The sequence below is a fragment of the Bombus huntii genome, unplaced genomic scaffold (genome assembly GCF_024542735.1).
Source record: "Bombus huntii isolate Logan2020A unplaced genomic scaffold, iyBomHunt1.1 ctg00000111.1, whole genome shotgun sequence".
Lineage (NCBI taxonomy): Eukaryota > Metazoa > Arthropoda > Insecta > Hymenoptera > Apidae > Bombus > Bombus huntii.
Genome location: NW_026099364.1, coordinates 127626 through 143501, shown reverse-complemented (window position 1 = coordinate 143501; position 15876 = coordinate 127626). Strand labels below are relative to the sequence as shown.

The window sequence follows — 15876 nt, the reverse complement described above, 5'->3', positions numbered from 1 at the left end:
GAGAATTTAATGGTACTAAATGTCTTAAAGTTTTTATAGGAAAATTAATAATTGAGTAAATTAAAAATCTTAATCATAAAGATAATGCTATTGATAGATTAAATATTAAATGTCTTGTTGATGTAAAGATATAAGGAATTAATCTAAATAAATTTAATATTATAATATAAATTATAATTCTTAAGAATGAAAAAATATGTATTGAATATTTATTAGTTATAATTATTTTAAATTCATTAAATAAATATTCAATAAATAATTTAAAAATTATTAAAATTCGTGAAGGAATTAATCAATATGAATTTGGAAATAAAATAATTGGTAAAATTATAAAAATTCAATTTAATTGAATATAATTATTAATTGAAGGATCAAATATTTCAAATAAATTGTTTATCATAATCATTTTCATTTTTTAATTAAATTATTTTTATTATTATTATTATTATTATTATTATTACTTATATTATAAATATTTTTTATGATAATATATAATAAAAATGAATTTATTAAAATTATAATAGTAAATAAACATATTAAACATATTATAAAGATAACTAATCAATTAATAGGTATTATTTGTGGTATTCATTAGAAGTAAATTTTAATTACTATAATTGATTTAAAAGATCAATTCTTTATTTCAGACATCTAATGATAGAAAAATAATAATAAAATATTAATTTTAGAATGACAATCTAATGTTATTTAAATTAACTAATTTTTCAAATTTTATTTTTAATTCAATTTATAAATAATTCATAAGAAGTTCTTTCTAATATAATAGGTATAAATCTATGATTTATTCCACAAATTTCAGAGCATTGTCCAAAATAAATTCCTGGACGAATACAAAATAAATTTAATTGATTAATTCGACCAGGAATAGCATCTACTTTAATTCCTAATGATGGAATAGTTCATGAATGAATAACATCTAATGAAGAAATAATTATTCGTATAGAAATTTTAAATGGAATAATTAATCGATTATCAGTTTCTAATAATCGAAATTGATTTATTAGTTCATAATTTAATATATATGAATCAAATTCATAATTATTAAATTCTGGATATTCATAAGATCAATATCATTGATGGCCAATAGCTTTAATAGAAAAATGAGGATTTACAATTTCATCGATATAATATAAAATTTTTAAAGATGGAAAACAAATAATTATTAAAATAATTATAGGAGATAAAGTTCAAATAATTTCAATTGTATGATTTTTTAAAAGAGTTAGATTTAAATAATTATTATATATAAAATCTATAATAAAAAATGTTGTTAAAGAAATAATAATAATTATTATTATTATAGTTAAATTATGAAAGGAAATTAAATTATCAGAATAAAAAGAATTTGAATCTTGAAATGTAAATATATTTCATGTAGAAATTTTTAATAATTAAAATTTATTTGAATTTGAAATTCATTATATAATTTTATTAAATTAATTTATTAATAAAAGATAAAAATCTTTATAATTGAATTTTACATTCAAAGCACTAATCTGCCATATTAATAATTATATATATATATATATATTATTTATTAATAAATTTTTAAATTTTAATTATTAAAAATATTTTTAATTTTATTATTTATAATTAAAGGAATTTCAATTAGTGAATGATCTAAGGGAGGATAATTGTTTAATCATTCTAAAGAAGATTGATGAAATTTAAATATAACTAATCGTTTTGAAATTAATCTTTCAAAAATAATAAAAATGAAAAATAATATTCTATTTATTGAAATTATTGCTCCAATTGATGAAATTAAATTTCAACAATAATAAGAATCAGGATAATCTGAATATCGTCGTGGTATAGATATTAAGCCTAAAAAATGTTGAGGGAAAAAAGTTATATTTACACCAATAAATATTATAATAAATTGAATTTTTAATCATTTTTTATTTAATATTAGATCTGTAATTATTGGGTATCAATGAATAAATCGAGTAATAATAGCAAAAACTGCTCCTATTGATAGTACATAATGAAAATGTCCTACTACATAATAAGTATCATGTAAAATAATATCAATTGATGAATTAGATAATATTACTCCTGTTAATCCTCCAATTGTAAATATTAAAATAAAACCAATAGATCAAATGATTGTAATATTAAAATTTATTTTTGAACCATGATAAGTTGCTAATCATCTAAATACTTTAATTCCTGTAGGAACAGCAATAATTATTGTTGCTGATGTAAAATAAGTTCGAGTATCAACATCTAATCCAACGGTAAATATATGATGAGCTCATACAATAAATCCTAGGAATCCAATTCCTAATATAGCATAAATTATTCATATTCCAGGATGACTAAGTTCTATTCGAATTAATAATCTTATTGAAGATCCAATTATTCCTGATCATATTGCAAAAATAAAATATATTATTCCAATGTTTTTATGATTAGTTGGTATTAATCATTTTTTTATTAAGATTTATAAATATAAAATTTATATAATTAATTTTGAAGATTAATAGTTTATTTAACATAAAATCTTAAATATTAATTTAATATAAATTAATTAATTAAATTTTTAATTATAATTATAATAATTTTAATTTAATTAAATTAAATAAAATTTTAAAGATTAATTTAAAAATTTTTAAATAATAAAGTATTATGTCTGAAAAAGAAATAAACTGTAAATTTATTTACAAAAATTAAAAATTTTTTAATACTATTTCAAAATTTATTTTATAATATTTAATATAGTTTAAGAAAAATATTAAATTGCAAATTTAAAGATTAAATTAATAATATTTGTATTAAATTAAATAAAATAAATATAAAAGAAAAAATAAAATTGTAATTAGAATGTAGATTTTTATATGAAAAATTTCAAAATGTATAATTATTTTACTAAATTTAAATTTTAATAAAATATATTTTAGTAAAATGAAATAATTTCATATTATAATTCTTCTTGTTAATAATAATAAAATTATTAAATTATTTCTTAAATTTAAATTTAAATTATAAATAAATTCTCATTTGAATATAAATGAAAAAAATAATGGTAAAGAGGAATATATGAATAATAAGGAAAATATGAATATATTGAAAAATTTCTAAAATTTAAATTATTTACATTATAAAAATTAAAAAAATATATTAAAGTTGAAAATATACATAAATAAATTAGAATTAATAATATGAATAAGTTTTTATTAGTATGAAGAATAAAATAAAAAAATAATGAATTAAAAATTGATGAACATCCAAATAATTTTTTTATAGAGAAGTTGTATATTTGTATATAAAGCAATGAATGTATTATTAATAAATAAAGTAAGAATTAGATATGGTGTAATGAAAGTTATTGAAGAAAAAAAAATAAATTGGAATAAATTTTATAAATGTTGAAATAATTAAAATTTGATTTCATGAAGATATATTATAAATATAAATTATTCAAAAACAAAACGGAAATAAACCAATTTTTAAAAATATAGATAAATTTATTAGAAAATTAATTATATAATTTTTAAAAATAAAAACTTGTGTATAATTTAAAGAAATAATAATAATAATAATTAATAATCTTGGAATTGATGATATTATAAAATATATGATTCTAACAATTTTATTATTTGATTTAATATTAATTATTCTAATTAAAATAATTGTCGAAAATTCTATTGATAATCATTTAAAGTAAATTCTTGATGAATTTAATATAATAAAAAATAAAATAATTACTGATAAATAAGAGAATATATATATTTTATTATAAAAAATAAATGTTTATTTTTTTTTTTTTTTTTTTTTTTGAAAAAATTAAATATTGTATATAAAAATAAAATTTATATAGAAAAATTTCTATTAGTTTTTAACTTATTATATAAATAGTAATAGTATAATTTAATTATATACATAAATATTTTATCAAAATATATCTTTTATCAGACATATTACTTATATTTTTATATTTTATATAAAACTTTTTGAATTTATCGATAGGGTATGAACCTATAAGCTTAATTTAGCTTATTATATAGTTTATAAATTTAATTTTTAAAATATAATTAAATTTATTAAATTGTAATTTAATAATGATTTTAGAATTATATAGTTAATTTATAGGAATAAAAATTATTCAATTATTTATAAAAAGTTAGATATATTTTAAAAATTACTATTAAATGCAATTTAATTATTATATTTTTTTATTAACTAATACCCAAATTGTTAATAATTAATTGATATATATATATATATAAATAAGTAACAGCGGTCAGTTTGTGAAAAGTGCTCGTTAACAAATCTTAAATTACAACGAAACGAAATTGTTCAACACCTTAAAATTGAAAATTACCGAACTAAGTAGGAAAAAGGCCACAATGTTTGTAGAACCTCGATAAGTGTTCGCCGAGACAGTTTCGACATCTGGACTACGTCGGACAGTTTACGACGGATATCCGTCACATAAAAGGGGTAGAAAATAACGTAGCCGATACTCTATCTCGCATCGAAGCGATCGGAAAACCAATAGATCACCATACGCTAGCTGCAGCGCAAGAAAAGGATAGCGAGCTACGCAAAATTATCAACGCTGGCTCGAGCGCGTTGCAGCTGAGAAAAGTACGATTTCCCGATCGGTTTCAGGCAGGTTTCGGATAAGTGTTAAGAACCGGCCAACGCGCACACTACTTCGTAATATCCATATATTCTTTTATTTACGTAGCGTTATCACTGGTAAGGGGGTACTGTGGCGACAAGGACTATGGAACTTTCCAACGGCTCCGCGATACAAAGCGCTACGCTACGCCGTCGAAACGCGACACGACGCACTCAATCTGTCATCGATATCTTCACTCTCCTTCAGCCGAATTTCTCTTCAGCCGAAGGGCATACAGGCGCCAGCCACGAGGGCACTTATAACGAACGCACGTCAGTGGGGATGATATCGATGGGCAATGGAAAAAGAATCAGTTCGGTCGAAAAAATAAGCACATTCGACCACGCGAAAGACGAAAAGAAACGGGTACGCTTTTATCGAGAAATCAACCGAACGACGCTATTGTTTATCGACGTTAAGAATCAGCCGATGTTATTTGCATTATTGGTTAAATATCACCTAGTGTACTTCAGTGCCTATTACACCATTCCACCTCATATTCAAGAGATAAAAACAAAACACCATTAAAAGCTGTAACAGTTATACCTTCAGACCAGAAGAATAAGATGAGAGTATAAGTAAATGAAAAGATATGGAACATTTAAGGACACTAGATATAGCATTGCAAAGAAAGGACAACATCATACATGATCTATCACAAACGCTATCATACTTTGAGAAAAATATATTTTTTATCTTTCTTAAAATCCTTTTTAAGAAGGAAAAATGATTTGAAACAAGAACAAAAGAAACTTTCAATCATTTTTCTTCCCTTAAATCGCAGTGTAAAAATAAAGATGAAAAAAATGTTATAGCGGATTGTAAAGACAATACAATGAACGAGCATACCTTGTTGTCGCGAATTGAAACGTTGCTCGTCACCGTGCGTGTCTGATTTGACGTGTAAGACATTTCCTTGCGGAAGTTGACCCTCTAGTTGTTGGCGCGAGGTTCGCCGCTAACGGTTGCTGCGATGCTGATGATGATGTGATCATGTGTATCACTGTATGATTTACTGCTGTATCTCTGTTCACTTGATCGTCCAATGCTCGTGATCCGGCTCGAAGGACCAAATGTTACGACCGTTCGCGTAGAGACGCGATCGCGAGGGAAACGTGTGAGCGGGAGACGTAAATTTTTGCTACGATTATGATAATCGACGCCGCGAATTAGTCGTTCCCCTGTTTCGTTTAGAATAACAGAGATAGTTCAAATGATTTTAACTTTGAATTAACACAGTTAATATAAACGTGTATATTTAACGATATTTAAAGTTATAATGAATACGTCACAAATGATTTAACGATGATACAATTAGTTTGTTACAGTAATTTGACCCGATTTTATGATATTTCTCGATGTATTCGTTAGACTAAGCGACTTTGATTTTATTCGTCTGAACCTTTCGATGCATCCCGTTTGAATTCTCATTTGCCACTGACTGCCCTTCCGTTTGGTCCTTTGTCTTCTCTGAGATACGACCCCCACTACGCTCGGATCACGCCACCGTTCGCGCCTATGATCACCTATACCAGCTTCTTTCTTTATGCGGATAAAATAACGCACCGAAGGCGAATAGATGTTTCTGGAACTCGCTGCTTGACGACAACTATGCGTTTGTCACGACCGGCATACTTCAAATCCGACGGACTGACGATAGAGATAAAGATGTGGCGGCACTCGGCGACAATGTATATCGCTGAAGTGCCTAATGAACCATCAACATCCCAACGGTCCTTCCACCGAAGGTTCTAGAAGAAAGAGCACGTGGCAACGATCGCGGACGCCTAGCAAATGCATGGACGGTGGGGATGTTGAGGGATGACAAAAGAAAGTAATCGGATCCGATCGAAAGTAAAATCATAAGAGTCAGTCTTAGAAAGTCACGCCTAGAGTTCGGAAGTAAATTGTAAAGTGTATTGATGTTAGAAAAAAAATAAAGTTTTCTTTTTTTTATTTTTTACCTCAAATTCCTTTTTTTATTTTGTTATTTTACGTGACATTTTGGCGATCCTGCCAGGATAGTGAAAAGTGTTTGTTCGGAAACCAAAAGACATTCATCATCTACGGAAGATCGAATTATTTGGGACTACGGTCATCCGCAACAACAAAGTAACTATCACGAACCAAGTGAAGTAACAATAAAAGGTAAACTGAATTCCTGTGTACGTTACCGTGAAAGAAAATTTAGCTTCAGTAGCCAAGACTCGTCTTCGTCTGAAAATTATAAATCAGCGCAATAATGTCTAAGGCAAACGAATCTCAAACTTCAACCTCAACTGACCCAATGTTGCGAGCAATATGGGACAGTATTCAAAAACAGAACGAGAACATTGCCCTTTTACGAGAGGAAATGTTACATTTGTCTATGCAAAATGACGAAGAGAACAGACACAGGGCAGCAGAAATCGAGAATCTCGGGAAAACCGTCGCAGCGCTACGGACTGGGTTCGGATCCCCTGCGACCGATGAATTTGCTTCCATTATCACCGAAGACAATGAAAGTGCGTCGACAGCAATCAATCGTACTGTGAATATGGCAAAAGCACGCAAACTGTCAGGGTTAGCAGCTTCAGACACCCCACCTGTCCACCTCGACAGCGAACAACCCGAGGTGGAAGAAAGAGGCTATTTTTCGCCCGCTCCTCCCACTCTACGAGCTAAGGATGCAATACGCTACATCCCAACGCTCAACGGAGATGATGATGTAGGAGTTGAAGACTTCATCAAAGAAGTGAGAAGTATGAAGGATCGCTGTATGGAGCAAGATCTATTGCTAAAAGCAATAAAAGTGGAAAAAATCGTGGGGAAAGCAGCCCAAAGTATTCGCAACATTCCTATTGAGTGTTACAGTGATCTGTACGACGCACTGAGAAATAACTTAGCAGCACAAGTGACTTCGGATGAGTACCAAGAACAATTACGAGAGTTGAGACAGGGACGCGAGGAATCAGTGCAAAGTTTTAATATTCGGTTTAGAAGAATACTCAACCGTTTGCTGTACGCAGTAACCAATGAGTACCCACAACCACTAACACGTAAAATTATGACTGAAGAAATCACGAAGAAGACTGTTCGTGTGTACCTAAAGGGACTCAGACGCGACATAGGGCGAATACTATTAAGCAGTGAACCCTTGAATCTTCCGGAAGCTGAAAAAAAGGCAGCCGATGTAGAACGCTACTTGCGAGAAGAACGACAACCTAATTGGTCATGTAATCGCTTACCTTCGGTTAGTAATCGCCCCGACAACCAGCATATGCAGGTAAGACGATCTAATGTACCATCAAGATCGCCTAACACGCCAGTAGCTCAGAAACCTGCTACATTTAACCAAGTAGAAAATAGATCACCTGCTGAACGCGCACAGATGAAGTGCTTCAAGTGCGGAAAGCTGGGACACATTGCCAACAAGTGTCAAAATTTTCTACCACCGAGCCAGCGCGATCGACCACCCGCAAGAATTCAGGCAGTCCAGGAATGGGACGAAATACAAGAAACAACATCGAACCAGGAGATGGACGAACCGTACGAGACATACGAGTCAACATCGCCACGGGAAGATTACTCGCAATACCTTTGTCAACCCGAACCGAAGAGCGAGTATTTCTGGTCGACACAGGAGCAGGGATAAACCTGGTGAAACGTAACAAAACTGTCAACGCGATACAAATAGGGCCTAAACAAAAATTTTCTATGGGACGAGACAAATACGAAACTAACGAATACGTAACGAAACGAATTTTTGGACAAAATCACATTTTTCACATAGTACCGAACAATTTCCCTATTATCGAAGACGGAATCATTGGGCTACCATGTTTAGAGAAGTATAACTATTCAATATCCAATGACAAAATCCGATTAAACGACAAAACCATTTTATTTCAGAAACCAATACATTTGACTCCTGGAGAAAACAGAGTTCAAACAATCTATTTGGAAGGCAAACCAACTAAAGTATGTTTTATCAACACTGGTGAGCAAAACGTTGAAATTTCTAGCAATATTCAAAATTCTCATGACTTTTCCAACGTATCAAAACTAAAAAGTCTAGTGAGAACAGATCACATTGAAAAACCAATCCGTGAAACCATCGAAAAGATTATCCTTCATTATATTGACATCTTTAATTTAGAAACCGATCTTTTACCCTGTACTAATTTAACTCAGCACACAATTTCGTTAACCAAAGACAAAATTATTAACACACGATCGTATAGACCACCGGAATGTCACCGTGACGAGATTTCGCGACAAATAGGAGACATGTTGAAGAAAAATATTATAGAAGAATCCGAATCCCCTTATAACTCTCCGGTATGGGTAGTTCCGAAAAAATTAGACGCCTCAGGAAAACAGAAATGGAGGATAGTTATCGATTTCAGGAAACTAAATGAACTCACAGAACAAGACGCTTACCCTTTACCTGATATAGACGACATTTTAACACAACTAGGAAACGCAAAATTCTTTTCGGCGCTTGATTTATCCTCAGGATTCCATCAAATTCCAATGAACGAGAAATCTAAAAAATATACCGCTTTTTCGACACCGCAAGGGCATTTTCATTTCAATCGAATGCCATTCGGACTTAAAAACGCACCCGCTACCTTTCAAAGATTAATGGACAGAGCCTTAGCTGGACTTGTAGGAAAATACTGCTTTGTTTATTTGGATGACATAGTGATATTCGGAAAAACGATTCAAGAACATAACGAAAACCTCGCGATAGTATTTCAGAGACTCAGAGAATTAGGACTTAAATTGCAACCGGACAAATGTGAATTCGTAAAACCGGAATTAGAATACTTAGGCCATGTAGTTTCATCCGAAGGAGTCAAACCAAACCCCAAGAAATTAGACGCTGTAAAAAACTTTCGATTACCCCGCAATGCCACGGACGTGAAATCATTCTTAGGTTTAGCAGGTTATTATCGCAAATTTATTCGAAACTTTTCCAAAATCGCGAAAAGCCTTACAGACTTAACAAAAAAGGACACACCATTCCATTGGACTGACAAACACCAGATTAGCTTTGATACTTTAAAAGACAAACTCTGTAATTTCCCAATATTAGCTTATCCAGACTTTAACAAAACCTTTACCTTAACTACCGACGCAAGTAACGAAGGACTAGGAGCAATACTGTCGCAAGACGGTCATCCTTGTTGTTACATTTCAAGAACACTGAATCCACCCGAACGAAACTATACCACGACAGAAAAGGAACTCTTAGCCATCGTATGGGCCGTGAAAAGATTAAGACAATATTTGTTAGGACGACGCTTCATTATTCGAACCGACCACCAAGCTCTTAAGTGGCTACACAATTGCAAAGACCCTTCTAGCAGACTGATTCGTTGGAGACTTAGACTCGAAGAATATGACTATGAAATCGAATATACAAAGGGTAAAGATAACACAGCTGCAGACGCTTTATCTAGAGTTCACGCAGTAACTCGCGACGAAGTAGTTAACCTCGACCTAGTAATTGATCACACTAATTCATTCAACGCATGGAAAGACAACAACGAGAATCCGAAACTCTTAGAAATTAAACCAAATGACCAAACATTTTACCAATTAACTCGAAACGACTTAGGAGAATACGACGAGACACTTTGGATCAGAAGACTTTACAAAATTCTTAAAGATACAACAAAAATCGGCATAGGAAATAACGACTTCACTGAATTAGAGAAAACACAGATTAAACTCATGCTAATATATTTTAACGACACGTACAAGAAAATTACTTATGCACCTAATCCCATCTTAAAACTAGACGAAAACGAAATAATACAAGCAATAAAGGAAAACCATAACGACACCGTAGGACATTTAGGGATACAGAAAACGTATCAACGGATCAAGGATAAATTCAAAATTTCCGGACTTTTAGAAAGAGTAGAAAACTTTGTGAAAACATGCGACACATGTCAAAAGGAGAAACTAACACGTATCAGACCCAAAGAATCCCCACAAATCTCAGACACGCCACTTAACCCTAACGACAAAATCGCTATGGACATCATAGGACCGATGACGAAAACCAAACGCGGAAACCAATACATACTTTCAATACACGATGAACTTACGAAATATCTGATACTAGTTCCCCTTAAAACGCAACGAACTGAATCCATAATTAACGCGCTTATTGAACACTATATTTACATATTTTCGGCACCAAAAACGATCCTAACAGATCAGGGACAAAATTTTGTTAGTGATTTAATGACGAAATTTGAAGAAGCTTTTAAAATCAAACACATCAAAACAACTTCATTTCACCCACAAAGTAACGGATCCCTCGAAAGAACGCATGCCTCAGTTAAAGATTTAATTCGTACTGCATTACACGACAATGACAAAGAATGGGATGAAGTACTTAATTTCATTTGTTTAGGGTACAACACCGCGAAACATGAAGGAACAGGATTCTCTCCCTTTGAATTGACCTTTGGGCGAAAAGCTAACTTACCTTCCGCAATATCCAAATTTCCCACACTTACCTATGATGATATGTACTCACTTTGGCAAAAACAGTTGAATAAATATTGGGAAACAGCTCACAAAACACTTATTCAGAATAAGCAACGATACAAGCGAGACCAAGAAAGAAAGATTGTTAAAACTCAGACTGTGTTTAGGAAAGGAGACTTTGTTTTAATTCACAACGACCATAAAAGAGATAAGTTGGACATTGAATGGTTAGGACCCTACAGAATTAACGATGTGAAAACTCCTTATTACATTATTTCTATCGACAATGCTAAGAAAAAGATACATGGTAACCGATTGAAAGCGTACTTTTTTCAGGATAATGCTGACCCTAGCACTAGTAACAATACCCTTAATTAGTTGCCTTAAATTCACGGGATAGGAATTACGCTTTGTAAACAAACCCAACCAATTCACGATCGAAAACTACAACATGATTACGCCTCTGAAATTATTAGCTTCTCGAACACTAACAAATATTGTAAAATTGCTATATTTAAGATTAACGAAATAACTTTTGTACCATAACATGCAGAAAATCAATTCATAGCGATTCCTGAAAAAAAGCATAAACATATCCTTTGATCTACATTTAAATAATTCCATTCTACTACGATCTTAGAGGACCAAGATCAATCTAACCAGGGGGGTATGTCACGACCGGCATACTTCAAATCCGACGGACTGACGATAGAGATAAAGATGTGGCGGCACTCGGCGACAATGTATATCGCTGAAGTGCCTAATGAACCATCAACATCCCAACGGTCCTTCCACCGAAGGTTCTAGAAGAAAGAGCACGTGGCAACGATCGCGGACGCCTAGCAAATGCATGGACGGTGGGGATGTTGAGGGATGACAAAAGAAAGTAATCGGATCCGATCGAAAGTAAAATCATAAGAGTCAGTCTTAGAAAGTCACGCCTAGAGTTCGGAAGTAAATTGTAAAGTGTATTGATGTTAGAAAAAAAATAAAGTTTTCTTTTTTTTATTTTTTACCTCAAATTCCTTTTTTTATTTTGTTATTTTACGTGACACGTTTATCGCTACTTTGTGTATACCTCGACGGTCATGTAAGACGATCTGTTTGCGACGGTTAGGAACACGGCCTACAGTAAGCGCCTTGGGGCGTAATAAACGGAGAGAATAAAATTTTAATTAAAATTAAATTTTTTATAAATAAAATATATATAATAATATTCTTAATAAGTTTTAAATTAGAATAAGAAATAGATAAAAATAGGATAAAATATATATTTATATATGTATATATATATATTAATAAATTGGAATATTAAATTCAATTATTTTATTAACAAAAAAATGCCTCTAATTTGGCTTCAATTTAAAATTTATTTTATTTAATATATAAATTTAAATTTATATAAGAAGTAAAATTTACTTTTAATTTCGACTTAAAGATTGATTTATTTTTTAAATCCTTATATATATATATATATATATATTAAAATATTTAATTAGAATAATCTAAAATATTCAATTTAAATAATTACATGATCATTCTATTAATAAAGAAAAAATTAATATTAAAAATAAAAAAATTATTAAAATAAATAAATATAAAAAATTTAATGTTTTGATATATGAAATTAAAGGAATTAGTAAAATAATTTCTACATCAAAAATTAAAAATGTTAATGAAATTAAATAAAATGGTAATGAAAATGGAATATTTATTTTTGTGATTGGATTAAATCCACATTCATAAGGTAAGTTTTTTTCTATGTTAAATTTTTTATATATTGATAAAAATTTATTTAATAAAAAAATAATTATTAAAATTATAAAAATTAATAAATAATAAATTATATTAATTAAATATATTAATTTAATATTAAATTTTTTAATTGGAAATTAAATGTAATTTAATTATACTATATATTTAAAATTTAATTTAATTTATAATGATATAATAAAATATGTAAATGAATAATCAAATTACATCAACAAAATGTCAATATCAAATAGCGAATTCAAAATTAATATGATGAATTGTTGAAAAATGATTTTTTATTATTCGAATTAAAGAATATAGTAAAAATAATGTTCCAATTAAGACATGAATACCATGAAAACCAGTGGATAAAAAAAAAAATAGATTCAAAAATTCTATCATTAATACAGAAGAATGAATTATAATATTCAAAAATTTGTATAAAATTAAAATAAAATCCTAAAAAAATTGTTGATATTAATATTGATATTCTTGATTTAAATTTGTTATTTAATATATTATAATGTCTTAATGTTACTGAAAATCCTGATATAATTAAAATAATTGAGTTTAATAAAGGGATTTCAAATGGATTAAAAAATTTAATTATTTTAGGTGGTCATATTAAATTAATTTCAATTGAAGGAGAAATTGAATTATGGAAGAATGTTCAAAAAAATGAAATAAAAAAAAATAGTTCAGAAATAATAAATATAATTATTCTAAATTTTATTATTGATAAAATATAAAAAGAATGTATTCCTTGAAATGTTCTTTCTCGAATAATATCTCGGAATCATATTGTTGTGTCGGACACAACATATGTCGGAATTGTTCTTAATAATATATTTATAGTATTAAAAGAGACAATAATTGGTCATGGTCTAATAGTAACAATATGAAAAGGAAAGTTTTTTTTCATTAATTTGATTCAGAAAAATATAATGTTAATAAAATTGAGAATACATAAGCTTGAATTAAAGCTATTGAAATTTCTAGAATTAATAATATATTTTGAATTATTAAAGTTAATGGTGATAAAATAATGAAGTTTATTATAAAATTTCTTAGTAAAATAAGAATAAGATGTCCTGAAATTAAATTTGCTGAAAGACGAATTGATAATGTTCAAGGGCGAATAAAAAGTCTAATAAGTTCAATAATTACTATAAAATTTATTAAAAATTTTGGAGAATTTAATGGTACTAAATGTCTTAAAGTTTTTATAGGAAAATTAATAATTGAGTAAATTAAAAATCTTAATCATAAAGATAATGCTATTGATAGATTAAATATTAAATGTCTTGTTGATGTAAAGATATAAGGAATTAATCTAAATAAATTTAATATTATAATATAAATTATAATTCTTAAGAATGAAAAAATATGTATTGAATATTTATTAGTTATAATTATTTTAAATTCATTAAATAAATATTCAATAAATAATTTAAAAATTATTAAAATTCGTGAAGGAATTAATCAATATGAATTTGGAAATAAAATAATTGGTAAAATTATAAAAATTCAATTTAATTGAATATAATTATTAATTGAAGGATCAAATATTTCAAATAAATTGTTTATCATAATCATTTTCATTTTTTAATTAAATTATTTTTATTATTATTATTATTATTATTATTATTACTTATATTATAAATATTTTTTATGATAATATATAATAAAAATGAATTTATTAAAATTATAATAGTAAATAAACATATTAAACATATTATAAAGATAACTAATCAATTAATAGGTATTATTTGTGGTATTCATTAGAAGTAAATTTTAATTACTATAATTGATTTAAAAGATCAATTCTTTATTTCAGACATCTAATGATAGAAAAATAATAATAAAATATTAATTTTAGAATGACAATCTAATGTTATTTAAATTAACTAATTTTTCAAATTTTATTTTTAATTCAATTTATAAATAATTCATAAGAAGTTCTTTCTAATATAATAGGTATAAATCTATGATTTATTCCACAAATTTCAGAGCATTGTCCAAAATAAATTCCTGGACGAATACAAAATAAATTTAATTGATTAATTCGACCAGGAATAGCATCTACTTTAATTCCTAATGATGGAATAGTTCATGAATGAATAACATCTAATGAAGAAATAATTATTCGTATAGAAATTTTAAATGGAATAATTAATCGATTATCAGTTTCTAATAATCGAAATTGATTTATTAGTTCATAATTTAATATATATGAATCAAATTCATAATTATTAAATTCTGGATATTCATAAGATCAATATCATTGATGGCCAATAGCTTTAATAGAAAAATGAGGATTTACAATTTCATCGATATAATATAAAATTTTTAAAGATGGAAAACAAATAATTATTAAAATAATTATAGGAGATAAAGTTCAAATAATTTCAATTGTATGATTTTTTAAAAGAGTTAGATTTAAATAATTATTATATATAAAATCTATAATAAAAAATGTTGTTAAAGAAATAATAATAATTATTATTATTATAGTTAAATTATGAAAGGAAATTAAATTATCAGAATAAAAAGAATTTGAATCTTGAAATGTAAATATATTTCATGTAGAAATTTTTAATAATTAAAATTTATTTGAATTTGAAATTCATTATATAATTTTATTAAATTAATTTATTAATAAAAGATAAAAATCTTTATAATTGAATTTTACATTCAAAGCACTAATCTGCCATATTAATAATTATATATATATATATATATTATTTATTAATAAATTTTTAAATTTTAATTATTAAAAATATTTTTAATTTTATTATTTATAATTAAAGGAATTTCAATTAGTGAATGATCTAAGGGAGGATAATTGTTTAATCATTCTAAAGAAGATTGATGAAATTTAAATATAACTAATCGTTTTGAAATTAATCTTTCAAAAATAATAAAAATGAAAAATAATATTCTATTTATTGAAATTATTGCTCCAATTGATGAAATTAAATTTC

At 27.5% G+C, this 15876-nt stretch overlaps 2 pseudogenes; both read right to left on the bottom strand.

Moving 5' to 3' along the window:
- Window positions 1-657: 657 nt before the first annotated feature.
- On the bottom strand, window positions 658-1400 carry LOC126877028 (cytochrome c oxidase subunit 2-like; annotated as a pseudogene).
- A 13339-nt stretch (window positions 1401-14739) lies between these two features.
- Window positions 14740-15482, bottom strand: LOC126877029 (cytochrome c oxidase subunit 2-like; annotated as a pseudogene).
- Between the last annotated feature and the right edge of the window lie 394 nt (window positions 15483-15876).